The 13,668-nt window shown below is 43.0% G+C and overlaps 1 protein-coding gene and 1 long non-coding RNA gene across 2 annotated transcripts in view; one reads left to right on the forward strand and one right to left on the reverse strand.

The window, feature by feature from the left end:
* The window catches only part of LOC109547713 (uncharacterized), a 205,411-nt gene that overhangs the window by 133,433 nt on the left and 58,310 nt on the right, over nucleotides 1-13,668 (forward strand). Inside the window, exon 6 of the long non-coding RNA XR_012326074.1 lies at nucleotides 2,854-3,005. This is a non-coding gene — a long non-coding RNA (uncharacterized lncRNA). The remainder of the gene's footprint in view (nucleotides 1-2,853; nucleotides 3,006-13,668) is intronic.
* The window catches only part of CACNG3 (calcium voltage-gated channel auxiliary subunit gamma 3), an 80,761-nt gene that overhangs the window by 52,665 nt on the left and 14,428 nt on the right, over nucleotides 1-13,668 (reverse strand). The gene's annotated exons all lie outside the window — the stretch shown is intronic.

Here is a 13,668-nt window from a genome sequence, read left to right on the forward strand (position 1 = left end):
TTCCCCATTCATGACTCCGCAAGAAGGCTGATTGAAAAACCCAGCCGAAGGGCACCGCGGGAGGACAGTTCATGCATATTCAAATCCCTCCCTTCCAGCGCTAAACTTAGCAACCACCTTGCTCATTCTGAATGCCTTCCACCTCCGCGCACCCGATTATCCGCTCCACCTGTGCCCAGGAGCCCCGTCTGGTCTGTCGCCCCCATGTCCTTACCTCATCAATAGCCACCCCTCGTTTACCCGAGTCTCTCTGGCTGTCGGCTCACCCTGAAAGTCCACTCTGCCTCTCTTCGGAAATACAACCTCCTTAACCCTTTCCTCCACTCCCATACCGTCTTCAGGTTCTCACCTTCCGCTCACTCCGTGATAAGAACAGCGAACACTTAGGCTGGTTTTACTGCGTGCCCCTGTTCAACACATCTTCTGGGTACCAATTCGCTTAATCCTATCACAATCATGTGGGGCTGGTGCTCTTATTGTCTCTCCCCTTTTGTTTAACAGATGAGGAAACCGAGGCACAGAGGGGTTAAGTAACTTGTCCCAGGTCACACAGCCAGTAAGTGATAGAAGCAGATCTTGAACCCAGAACAGTCTGACCCCCAAAGCCATGCTCCTAACCATGAAGCCATAATAACTCAACCCTGCGCAGCCGGCTTTCACCAACACGACTGGTCTAGGGAGGATACTGAAATGGCCTCTTATCCGGGCCCAGGACCTTAGAGGGCACCTTGTCTTCTCCTAAAGGATCCTTCTGCCCCTCACTTGATTATTTAAGCCTGTGTGGTTTGTCCTCAGTTGACAAGATAAAAGAGCTGAACGTTTGCCTGAAAAATGCAGTCTTTAAGTGCGTCATCACACAGAGGAGACTACCCAGCAAGGGCAGCAGGGTGTGCAGACCACCACCCACCTCCCGGGTATTCCGAGTGTCCATCTGGATGAAGCCAGACCAGCAGAGATGAATCACAGTGCTGTCAACATCAGCAACAAACAACACGGCCACAGAATGCTACCTACATGCCCAAACTATTCCAGATACCTTATCAATTATCATCTCATTTAATTTCCATAACAACCCTTTATAAGGGAGGTACTAGTGTTCTGCCCGTTTACAGACGTAGAACCCGACTCCCAGGAAAGTGAAGTGATGGGCCCAAGGTCCCACCACCAATACTGGCAGAGCTGGAACTTGAATTTTTCCTTCCGTCGTGTTCCTCAGTGCCGTGCACTGTGGCTTTGGGGACTTTGCCATCTGCCCACGTTGAAGATACCATGTTAGGAAGGGAGATAGTCCTTTCTGATCTTGGTACCAAAGAGAGTGGTATGTATCTATATATTCTGAAATTTATTTATTTTGAAGAGTTACTAAGTGGCTGGCACTGTGATAAACGCTTTATGTCTAGTATTTCATTTTACCCTCAAAATAACCCCATGACTACAATTAGTATCCCATGACAGGTGAAGGAGCTCCAGCTCAGAGAGGTTAAATAATTTGCTCAGAGACAAGCCTTGGAGCCTGTCCCGGAGCCCAGGGAGACCTGACCAGAGGTCTGCCTAGGGTTTGCCTGCATCCTGAGTGCTGCAGCCGCACACTTGACCAAGCTTCCCCTAGTCCGGGGGCTTCAAGGAAGCCTGCTTTACAGGCAGCCTATGAACCTCCTTGGCAAGAACGTATTTCGTTATGAGATGCATTTTACTCTCATTCTTGGCTCGGTCCTGTCCCCATGTTTTCTTTCTTAGTCCAGTTAAAAAATTGGACCTATCTTTTCTTATTTTGTGTACCTAGAAACGGCCTTAAATTCTTTCTGGAAGACGATGAGTATAAATCGACAAATATGTTGAACATTAATTTTGAATCCCCGTAGAGCGTCTGACACACAGTAGGTCTCGATTATATCTATGATGATGTTTGTCATAATCTCACTCCTGACTGTCTAGATTCTAAACTTCTCTAATCCCCCAGCGTCAGGCTTCCCACTGTTCTTGCCCCGATCCCAGATTTTTCTTTGTGGTTGAGTTTTCTCTGCTACATAATAGCCAGGATGATTTAATGTTTCCCACGTACTTGGTACTGTTCTAAGGCATTTTCAAGACATACTTCAGCCCCCACAGCAATCCCATGCGATAGATATTGTCCCCATTTTACAGATGAGGAAACTGAGGCACAGAGGAATCAAGTAACTTGAATAAGGTCCCACAGTTTATAGGTCATGGGATCAGTACTGCAAACCCAGGTGGTCTGGCGTCACAGCCTGAATCCTTAACCACTAGGTTGTGCTCCCAGTTGCTCCAAGGGCAGCGGGGCAGCCTTGGTGGACTGAGCCAAGAGAGCCCCTGAGAATGAGTTCTGCAGGAAGCTGGAAGGGAGGCAAGGACCCAGGCACAAAGGGCTCCCTGCGAGTGGGTGGCCACCCATTGTGTTGATGGCTCAGGCCCACAGGCTTCATCAAATCCCTCTGAAATGCAAGGCTCCCACTCTTGTCAAATTGAACGGGCTTTGCAGATTTCAGTTTCAATCCTGCCAACTTGAAAGTTTTAGCATTTCAGCTGTTTCAGAATTATAAAAGCCTACAAATGCTAAGGCGCTTTTTTTAGAGTTTAAAAAAAAATGTGTCTTTTCCCCACCATCACATAACAATCTGAAGGGATTTTTTTCAGATTCTTGCCAAATGTGTATTTTTAAAGATTGCATTTGGCCAGTGACCAGAAGTGGAGACTCTGGGAGGAATGTTGAGGAAGTTCTGAGATGCGTTCAGAGGGGAGGCTCTTTCCTCTCTGCAGAGCCCCGGTTCTGCTGGGGTGGATGCTGTTGGTTTCAGCTTTCTCACTCCCTTTGGTGACAGAGTGTTTCCCTAGGACACTGACACTTCAGCTAGTCGGGTGGCCCAGAGGACATTTGGACTGCAGCCCTGGCCAGGGAAGACCACCATTGCTGCATGAAAATCTTCCAGCTCAGCAACTGTCACCAGGAGCCAGATGGCCCTCAGTGGACAAAGTTACTGCACCAGGTACCACCAGCTCAAGCCCCACTAATTAAGTGTCTCATGCCTGTGTGTGTATGTGTGTGTGTGTTTGTGTGTCACAGACTCTCCCCTGGTGTGAATCAGCTCAATCATCGTTTTGCAGTGTTTCAGCTTCAGATTGCAAACATCCAACAACAAGTAGGAGCCTTGCTGTCTAACGAGCTGGAGATGTGTGGAAAATAGAATCACTCACAGTAGTAGGGAGCCACAGATGTTCCAGGGAGGCAGCAGGCCGAGCCAAGCACAGATGGTACGTGTGGCCATGAGACAGGATGCAGAATCTTGTGATGAAAGTGATGCCCACACAACCCAGAAGATGGAGGGATGAAGACGGGTGGGATGGAATCTGGTTCCTTCTTCCAAAGGCCTGGCCTTCCGTACAGCAGCATGACACTACATTTGGAAATGGTCCAAGAAGCTGAATGTTTCAATCTGAATAACTTCACGACCAAAGGAAGGGCTTCTAAGGAATCTGAAAGACCTGGGTTCAAATCCCAGCACCCACGCTTACTAGTTGGGCACCCTTTAAAAGTCACTTAACCTTTTGGGGCCTCAGTTTTCTCATCTGTAGAAGGGGATAATCAAAGGATCTACCTGCTGGGTTGTTGTTAGGATGAAATGAGAGTACAAACCAAGCTCTTGACATAGGACCTACTCATAGCCGATGTTCAACAAACAGTAGCTGTCATCACCATCACCACCACCGCCACCACCATTTCTAGCTCTGCAATCCTAGCAAGATGATCCTGACTCTGCCAAGTTTCATTTTTCTCCTTTATACAATGGGAATAATGATGCCTATTTCACAGAGTTGAGTTAGTGTTTATCAAGTTCCAAGACAGTGCTCAACACACAGGTCCTCAAAGTTGGATTCATTTTCCTTCTCCCCTTATTAGCCTTCAGCCTTACTATAAAACATCATTGTATTTAATTATCGAGAATCAATATCTGCCCAGCATAATGCAGGTTCCCTCAGGACCTGTAAACCAAGAGGCATGGGCATTGACCGGTCCCCAATGAGATGATGCTCTAACAGGTAAGACAAGATGCTGAGTGGGGGCTTCCCTGGTGGCGCAGTGGTTAAGATTCCGCCTGCCAATGCAGGGGACACGGGTTAAAGCCCTGATCCGGGAAGATCCCACATGCCGCGGAGCAACTAAGCCCGTGCGCCACAACTACTGAGCCTGTGCTCGAGAGCCCGCGTGCCACAACTACTGAGTCCGCGTGCCACAACTACCAAAGCCCACGTGCCCAGAGCCTGAGCTCCTCAACAAGAGAAGCCATTGCAATGAGAAGTCCACGCACCACAATGAAGAGTGGCCCCTGCTCGCCGCAACTAGAGAAAGCTGCACGCAGCAACGCAGACCCAACGCGGCCAAAAATAAATAAATAAATTTATATATATAAAAATAGTGCTGAGTGGGATGGTTCTGCTGCCCGGGAGACCAGGAGACTTCGAGAGTCTCATAAAATTTGCTCAAGGGTAGATAGCAGGTTGGTTTCCAAACCAGGTCATTCTGACTCCAGAGGCTATACTTTTAACCATGACTATCTGTTGGCTATCGTGAGAGAATGGAGAGAGGTCAAAGTTTCCCAGTTTCTCTTAGTTGCTTCAGTTTTCTGTTTTGAGAAAGAAAAAGAAAGAGAGTGGGGATGGGAGGGTAGAAGAGAGAAGAGAGAGAGGAGGAACAGAAAGCTGGCTTTGGAGTTGTGTGCAGGGCAAACAAACGAGTCCACCTAGTATTCTGGGAGCCCACTTGCTCACTCAGCTCACTGCTGAATAGGAAGCCCTACCTGGATGTCGGGCTCACTGCTGTGTACCTCATCCCCATCAGGAGGCAGGGCTTGGCCTGTTCAAGGTGAACGTCAAAGCTCACTTTGTTTAACGTTTGCTCACAAACGTCATTTTGTGGCTCTGATGAAACAGTCTCAGCAATGGCTTGAAAGAAATCCCACATGGTTGAGAGCACAGATCTTGGAGCCATGCAGAACTAGAGTCAGATCCCAGCTACACCACCTACTAGATGTGTGACCTTGAGTCAGTGACTTCAACTTTCTAGGCCTCAGATTCCATTTCTGGAAATTGAGGATGGTAATGAACAGTATCTCTCTCTTCCATGGCAGCGAGAGTGAAATGAAAGATGTCCACTTAAGGCACTGGCTGATTACATGGAAAATGCTCAGTAAACGGCATTGTTGTTGTTTTGACTGGTCTCAGAGCAGTGCCCCCTGAAGGCCGGCATGGAGATGGCAACAGCCAGTGCTACAGACAACTCAGGGCTATTTGTGTATCCAACCCAATCTAGAGAGTCTCCTTTCAAAGCCAAAGTCTTTGAATTTGTGTGTGTGGGTGGGCGGTCTTTTATTTTTAATAATTACCTGATAACCAAACCCCCCTTGCTAAAATCTATCAAGATAATAATCTGTCAATATCTATTAAGATTATAAAGCCCTATCTCTATTGATCCCAGCAATCTCACTTTTGGGTAATCTAAAGTAGAAATAAAAACACCAGTACATAAGGACATATGCATAAGAATGACCAAAACCAAAACCAAACAAAACTGGAATCAAGGTGAATGCCCACCAATGGGGAACTGGTTGAATACACTGAAGTGACTCCTTTCTGTGGAATATCGTTTAGCTATTGAAAAGATTGGGTTAGATCCGTGTCTATCGACCTGGAATGATATCCATAATATATTGAGGGAGAAAAGCAAGTGACAGCTAATATCTCCAGTGTGATTCAGTTTTTAAAATCAAACAATGTCCCCTCCCTTGTGCATGTGTGTGTTTTGAGGGTGAGGAAGATGTGGAGAAAACACAGCTAGCTGTTAACATTGGCTACTTTGGAGTGGGGCGGCGTGGGGACAGGGTGGGAACTGAGCAGGGTATATTACTTCTTTTTCTGTTTTTGGATAGTTTCACTGGTTACAGTAAACACGTTACTCCTGTAATTTTTGAAGAGGGAACTTTGTGTTTGCAGATGTAAGAAAACAAATAATGGTGTGAGGTAACCCTGTGAGATCACATAACTAAGAAAGTATTTTCTTCACAGCCTAAGTGCCTGAGGAAAGGGGCCACATCTTTTCAGCTTTGTACGTCTAAGACCAGGAAGGTGCCTTCCTTACCCAGAGAAAATACTGAGTGAGTGTGAAATATATGAGTGAATAACATTTACTCAGCCAGCATTAGGGACTCTAGCTTTTCAGTGAGCTCACTGAACTTGAAGTGAGTTTATACTCAGATGAATCTTCTGATGATGACTTTGCTTAGCTATTCTTTACCACAGAGCTACGTTCTTGAACTTTTCCTTTTCGAAGGTTTTATCCGTGACTCTGTGAGAATTGCAGTGGCAAGCTAGTCAATCACATGGGCAGGAACTTAGCTGGGAACTCTAGTGCCTTTGCTGGATGAGCGTTGGGTTCCCCAAAAGGACTTCTTCGCATTAAAACCTGCCAACCTGAACAAGAGGAAACTTTAAATCTGGGTTAAAAAGTCCCAAGAGCAAAAACATGTTGCTTGAAATGCATTTGGCTAGCTGCCTTCAAATAGCTTTTCCCAGCTTCTTAAAAAATACATAAAAAACCAGAAAGAGTTGAAAACTCAAAGCTTAAAAATTAAAGACAGAAAGACAACTCAATGGCACAGTCTTGGAAGAAACAACACCAACTATAAATGCAGTTGGAGACAAAATGATAAAATAGAGAAGAAAAAAGATAGACTTGGAAGAACATAATCTTTAAGCAATCACACCGTTCAACTCTATACCAAAACATTTATACGTTCCTGTGCAGTGAATGATTTTCGAGGAAACAAAAACGACTCCAGAAAAAGGCCTGTGATAGACAAATCATACATGAAAGAAGTTGTCAAATAACTATTTTCAAAAGGCCCCAGGCCCAGAGGGTTTTACACGAAAATTTCCATGTTGTTGAATCTATTTCAGAGCAGAGAAAATCATTTTTTCAAGCTACTCCGGCTCTGATATCAAAACAACACAAATAGCATATCGAAGGCAGACTACAGATAAATTTTATTGACAAAATATAGAGAAAAGTCCTAAATTACATAGTAGCAGACCTATATCAGCATTATATTATCAAAAATAAAATATAGCCCAAAAGGATTTATTACAAAAATGAAAGATACTTTGTACTATGAAAGGTATTAACACATCTTATCCTATTAACAAACCAAAGAAGAAAAAGCGTGAAATCTCGGTAGATATCCAAAAATGTAAACCTCCATACCCACTTAAGATTCTTAGTTAGCTAGACATTGATAGAAACCTTCCTAGCATGATAAAGAAAACCTTTCTAAACCAATAGCAAACACCATGCTTCTTGGTGAAATCCTGAAGAGGAGGATTAGGGGAGCAGGAATCACTCTAGGAGTTTGCTAAAATGCACATTACTGGGACTTCCCTGGTGGTCCAGTGGCTAAGACTTTCAATGCAGGGGGTCTGGGTTTGATCCCTGGTCAGGGAACTAGATCCCGCATGCCGCAACGAAGATCCCACATGCCACAACGAAGATCCCACGTGCCACAACTAAGACCCGGCGCAGCCAAATAAATAAATATATTTTCTTAAATGCAGATTACTGGGTTCGCATAAGTTCTGGGATTTATACCTAGGTCTGTAACCACACTTTGAGAAACACTGTCCATAGGCATCACAGTTATAGTGAGGAACAAGGCAAAGGTGGTCTTTAAGCACCACCACTGTTGACCACCATTCTCTAAGGCTCAGTCAAAGAAAAGAGAGTAGGAAGAAAATAAGTTCTGTCTATTATTTGCAGGTGATATGATTGTTTACCTGGAAAACCAAATGAAATTAATTACCACGCAACTGGCACCAATAAGAAAGTTCAAGCAGCTTATAAATAGATAATTACAGATCGATAGCTTCCTCACATACCAGTAATACGAAATATATAGAAAATATCCTGGAAAACATACCCATTAACATTAGCAACCAGGAATATAACAGCTACCTAAAAATAATACACCAAATCAATGCACAGGCTTGAATGAGGAAAATGGCACAACTTTTCCAAAAGACATAAAAGGAAACATTAATACACGGGAGGTTTATTATGTTTTTAAATGAGGAAGATTCAATATTCTGAAGATGTCTATTGTGCCCAAATAACTCTATTAATTAAACTTTTATTAATATTCCGTTTCTCTGGCAAGTTGCCAGAATGGTCGAAAATGCACTAGGAAGATCAAAAGAACTAAGAACATGTTGGTCAAGAAGCATATTAAGGAAGCACATAGTAAGGAAGCACTTCCGGTATTAAGAATCTTAAAACCTATGGTATTAATTCAAACAGGTATGACAGAACCTCAGAAGTAGAAGTATAGATTAAAGAATAGAAAGTCAGATACAGATCTATTATGTGTGTGTGTGAATTTAATCAAAGAAAAAGGTCATAATTCAATCCAATGTGGATGAACTATTTCATAAATAGCTTAATTTGTGGTTTAAATATTGAGGGCAACTTTGTGTCCAAGTTCTTGAGATTCTCATATCTGCCAACAATGAAAGACAGAAGGAAATTAACACGGTGGTAGCTGAGGGGTAAAGTGCACAGGACTAGCCTGCATTGGGCTCCATATGAGTCTCCAGGCCCATGTGGCTTCTTAAACATTTAATAAACTCATAGGCTACATTATTACAGGGTCAGAAAGGATGGAGGTAGGATTTTAGTCCCCATTCCATTATTTACTTGATGTTTGACCTACAGCAAATCACTCAATTAACCTGACCCTCAATTTTCTCATCAGAAAATGGGACTAATGCACACAGGTCCTGACTCATTCATAAAGCTGTGAGGGAAAATGAAATCATATACGAAAGCCTTCTGTAACTGTGAAATGTTGAGCAACAGTGGACATCTGGTAACCCTATTCTAATTTAGGCTGGTGTCACGGCACAGGGGTTAGGAGCCCAGGCTGTGGTGAGAAGCTGCCTGGGTTTGCTGCATTGTGGCTTCGTCATCTACCATCTGTGGGATTTGGAGAAGGTTCCTTCACCTTCCTGTACCTTGGTTTTGTCATTTACCAGCTGTGGATCCTCGGGCAATTTACTCAACCTCACTGTATTTTGGCTTTCCTCATCATTAAAAGGGTAATAACAATAGTACCTACCCCAAAGTTTGTTCCAGGTAGCAAATGAAGAAGCGTGCATACTGCTTAGACCAGTGCCTGACATGTAGTAACGGATGCTTGTTTATCATCATAATTATCTCTGGGGATCTATGCCTCTCCTACTCCAAAGGTGGAGCACATAGGCCAGTCTGCCCTTTGGGACCCCTCATCTACAGTGATTGGTTCGGTAATAGACATAGACCTAATCAGAGCCAGTGAAATACTATGAGACTTGTACTTGCTGGGAAAGAAACTTATATTCTCCTGTTGAATTCAAGCAGAGAAGCATATAGCCCTGAGAGCTGCTGTTATGTATCTGTATCTCCAAGTCTCTCATCCATTACTCTGAAATGGAGTCAACAAGAGAGGAAGCAGGGGAAAGAATGGTGAGAGAAATAGTGTATTTGTGAATTCGATGCATCAAGTCATACCTTTACTGTCCAGGTTTGTGAGCCAATAGACTCAGTCTCTCTCTCGCTCGCTCATCTATCTCTATCTCTCTATCTCTTTTTCTCTCTTATTCTTTAAGTCAGTTAGAATTGGGTTTTCTGTCACTTGCAGTTGAATGAATTTTAGGTGATACAACAGTATTATTGTACTATTATGACATCAAACAAAATGTTCCCCAATTCTCCAGAACAGAACAGATTGGGTCTTGTTAACATAAACTCTGCACTTCATATATTTTTCATCCTCAGTGTGTGGTCACACAATTATGAATGACAATCCTTTATCCAAATGATGGGCCTTTAAAAGATAAAAACCACACTGCCTTTTTCCAATTCTGGTTGAGAGCACAGTGCTAGAGACAAGTCAAGAGCTTCAAGCTCATGACCTTCAAGCAGCAGCCCCAGGGCTGGAATGGAAATTAACCAGAAACCAGCATTTCAAATTTCAAAAGGTCACCATTTATGAAAATATTCTTTAATGTTCACCCCAAACCAGATGATAAGTCAGAAATGGAAGGAGGGGGGCTGAAACAATGGTTACGCACAACTTGCTTTCCACCACCCAGTAAACTCTATTTGTGCCCAATTAGACTGGCAGTGACCTCCTGAAGTTGCGTTCAGACTTTTAACATCAGTTAATCTGTCACACCAAACCTCATCTAATGACCTGTCACTAGGTGTCCCTATTAGAATTAACCGAGTTTGGAATGTACATGTTTGTTTTCTGATCAAAAAGCATAGCTACATATATGGGGAAGCAATTAGACAAGACATCTCTTACGAGTTCTGGATCAGTGTATCCAATGGCCCTCTTAACACCTGCACTTGAATATTAGATGAGAAGCTAGAAATTCAACATGTTCAAAACCAAACTCCCCAACTCCCCCTACAAACTTTCCATCAGTAAGAGGCATCACTGCCCATCCAAAGGTGAAGCCAGGAACACAAGAGTCCCCTGACTTTATTTTTCTTGACCCTTGACAAACAACAAACAGGAACTTCTCTGGATTCCAGCTTTTACACACCTCCCAAAGTGATGGCCAATGTCTCCATCAGCACGGCCATCTCCCTAACAAGGGAATCCATCATTGCTCCTGGATTATTGCATTAAAGCCTCTCAACTGGTCTTCAAATATTCCTCTTCTATTCCCCCATCCACAGTCCACACTCCATCTGCAATGAGCCTCAAAAATGAAAACTATCATGTCAGATTTTTTAACTACCATTTTAAACTTTCTAAAGGATTCCTGTTGCCCCCCGGGATAAAGTCTGACCTAACACACTTTCCACGGATCTGCATGACTTGGCCCCTGCCATTCTCTGAACTCACCCCACCTATGAATGTATACTTTTCTACAGCCATTACTGAGTGTTTTAGTTCCCCTATTACGCCATGCTCACTTCAGCCTCCAGACATCCATATGTGCTGTTCTCTCTTCCTGGAACACTCTCTCATCCCTTCATTTCTCTAACTCACATTCATCCTTCAGTTCTTGTGAGAGTTGTAGTTTTTATTTTGGAAAATTCTTAGTCCAGGGATGCAGCATGGTGGTTAAGGGGAAAGGCTATGTAATCATATCATTTGGCTTTACATTTTTGCAAATCTCTTTAGCGTCTGGCTTAATAAGAAGGCAGATAAATTCTCATATGTGCTTCTGCATTTGACCTGCTGCCAAATGTTTTGTTGAGATATGTGAAGAAAACCTAGCCTCATACAAATATGTGGTTGACAAAGATAGATGAATCTGAATAGCCTTTGAAGATAATTGTGGATAGTTTCCTTTGATATTACACCAAAACTCGACAAGCGATAGTTTCTTAACAGCCAGTTGCAATGTGGAGTTTGAAACCATATTCATTAACTTTTTATGCTCTAGTACATTAAAATACCTTGCTCTTTCTAATTCTGCATCTTGAATGAATCTTTTACCCAGGGATTATTTTTAACATCATGCATCGGTCATTTGGAAAATATCAACTGAGTCATACAGATCTTCCAAACCTGGCACATTACACAGTAGAAAAAAAAAATTACATTCACTCATGGGGGCAGATAGGAGCCAAATTGTAATTTTTACTTGAAACCTTGAATTTTCCCCTTGGCAATAAATACTGTCAGTTGTTCCGTTGAAATGACAGGCTCGCTTAGCTCATTTTCGAGGAAGTGTCTGCCAAATACCCAAGCCTGAATAATATTCAAGCCTGAATAATTTGCCTGTCAGTTGTCCTTTCAAGTAAATATGGTGTTTCATGGGGAAAAAGCAGCTAGTTCCGCTCGCAACTCGGTTGCACGCGTGCCTTTGCTGGAGACCCACGGTGGCCTTTGGTTTACGACGGAAGTGCTTTACGTGTCTTTCCCATCTTGTTACATACAAGGTTCAGGATTTCATAAAATTAATACCTTTTTGCTGCTTCACCAGGGATGTTTCAAAGTGAAGCTAGCGCTTTCTTTCACTGTGAGTGAGTGGTGGTGGTGATGAATACGACGAGAGCTGGAACCATTTGGTTCCATTGCTGTTATTCGTGCTCAGGCTCCAGGAGTGTGACCCACCATTGTTTCTGCATCATCTGTGCAAGTGTCAACTTAGTGAAAAAGGCAAATCACATCTTATTAACACTATGCAATAGTTTTGACTTTGCAGACCCCCATGAAATGGTGTTGGGAGGCTTCCCTTACTCCTGGGCTTAACAGAACACATTTTGAGAACACTGGGCTATGACATCAGCATTAAGGACATCAGTTTTCAGATTTAAAAGACCTGGGGTTGAATCTTCCCTCTACCACCACTCACTAGTTATGAGAATTTGGACAGTTACTTCTCTGAGTTCCATTTGCTCATCGGTAAAATGGGTATAATACCCCACAGGGCTCTTGAGAGGACCAAGTGAGATAACGCATACGAGCACTCAGTACGCTCTTGCTACAGTTATTTACTGAGTGCTAATCGTTCCCCAGTGTGGCTCAGCTGGGGGATATTCTAGAACATATATTCCCTAAGGTTTTGAGCACCTTCATCAACGAGTATGAAAGGAATCGGGCCGAAGATGTATCACCAAAGATCGTGAATCTTGTTTCCCGGTAAGGTCTCTATCAGCTATGTCACTGGCTTTGCCTCAGGGAAGCAAAGACTTGTGAAGCTTCTCGGGGACTCACAGAACAGTGGTATCCATGGCCGGGATGAATCCCTGCTGTTGGCAGATTCCGTCTGATCTGTTTATCACAGGAAGATGGTAAAAACCAACACCAAATTAGTACTTACATGTGCCAGGCACTGCTCTAAGTGCTGTGCAAAGAATAACTCATTAAATCCCTGTAACAACCTTATGAGTAATAATCCCCTTTTTATAGATGAGGAAATTGAGACACAAAGAGATTAGGTAATGCATCCAAAATCACACAACTGTATGTGGTTGACCTGGGATTTGAGGCCAAGCAATCTGACTGTATAGGCTGAGTTCTTAACTACTACACTGCACTGAGGAAGCAGGACAAAAAGGGAGGGAGGAGTGATTTTTCCAAGGTTCCTTTCCCCACCACAGGGTTTATGTTTAAAAAGCCTAATTTTGCTCTAAATGACCTGTTAAAAAACCCTTTGAATCAATCAGAAACACGAGGAAAAATGAAAACTGTACAAAGCAAATACATGGCATGATTTTGAACAACTAGTTAAGTGTTAGAAAGGAGACTCCATCTTTGAATGACTCAGAGATTTCAATGACGTTGAAACCAGAAAGGAAAACATGTAATCCTAGAAAACAACTTAGCTTTGTATCACACATCGTCTACATAATCATAATAATGTTCAGTGGTTTTCAAACTCCAGAATCAATCTATAGCTCCAGCATGGAAGGCATTAGCGTATTTATAGAATAGAATGCAAAAGGAGTGAATCTTGACCATGAAGAAATAAAAATATAACCAATAGACATGGGTAGGTGTGTGTGGTGGGGGAAGGTATGTGGACGTCCTCATTCTACAAAGTGGGAAGCTAAGACATTCTACCCAAGGTGGTTCTAAAAAGAAATGAAGATTAATGTTATTT

The sequence above is a fragment of the Tursiops truncatus genome, chromosome 15 (genome assembly GCF_011762595.2).
Source record: "Tursiops truncatus isolate mTurTru1 chromosome 15, mTurTru1.mat.Y, whole genome shotgun sequence".
NCBI classification, from domain to species: Eukaryota; Metazoa; Chordata; class Mammalia; order Artiodactyla; family Delphinidae; genus Tursiops; species Tursiops truncatus.